Below are 328 nucleotides of genomic sequence, written 5' to 3' on the forward strand. Positions count from 1 at the left end.
AAAGTTGTTTACCTTGATATAAATCAACAAAAACAAAAAAAGATTTTTTTTTTCCGAAGTCGACTGAATGAATTCCAAACAATTTTATTAGACTGTAAAAAAATCTAACCGCAATTTTTTTTTTCTTTCTTTTTAGCTTTAAAAATGTCTTCTGTGGACTACCTTGCTTCCTTCTTGTCAACGGTGAAGATAAACCTGACAGCTGTTACATGGCATCAGTGAGTAATTAAATTGTAGTTCATAACACATTGGAGTTTGATAAGCTTGATATAAGATACGGGCGTATAGTTTTGTGTATATATATTTTCTTTGTTTTATGAAAAGTACA

General features: G+C 29.3%; 1 long non-coding RNA gene across 1 annotated transcript in view; it reads left to right on the plus strand.

The window, feature by feature from the left end:
- The window catches only part of LOC119594715, a 3,581-nt gene that overhangs the window by 412 nt on the left and 2,841 nt on the right, over positions 1-328 (plus strand). Inside the window, exon 2 of the long non-coding RNA XR_005230649.1 lies at positions 137-218. This is a non-coding gene — a long non-coding RNA (uncharacterized LOC119594715). The remainder of the gene's footprint in view (positions 1-136; positions 219-328) is intronic.

The sequence above is a fragment of the Penaeus monodon genome, chromosome 34 (assembly GCF_015228065.2).
Source record: "Penaeus monodon isolate SGIC_2016 chromosome 34, NSTDA_Pmon_1, whole genome shotgun sequence".
Classification (NCBI taxonomy): Eukaryota; Metazoa; Arthropoda; class Malacostraca; order Decapoda; family Penaeidae; genus Penaeus; species Penaeus monodon.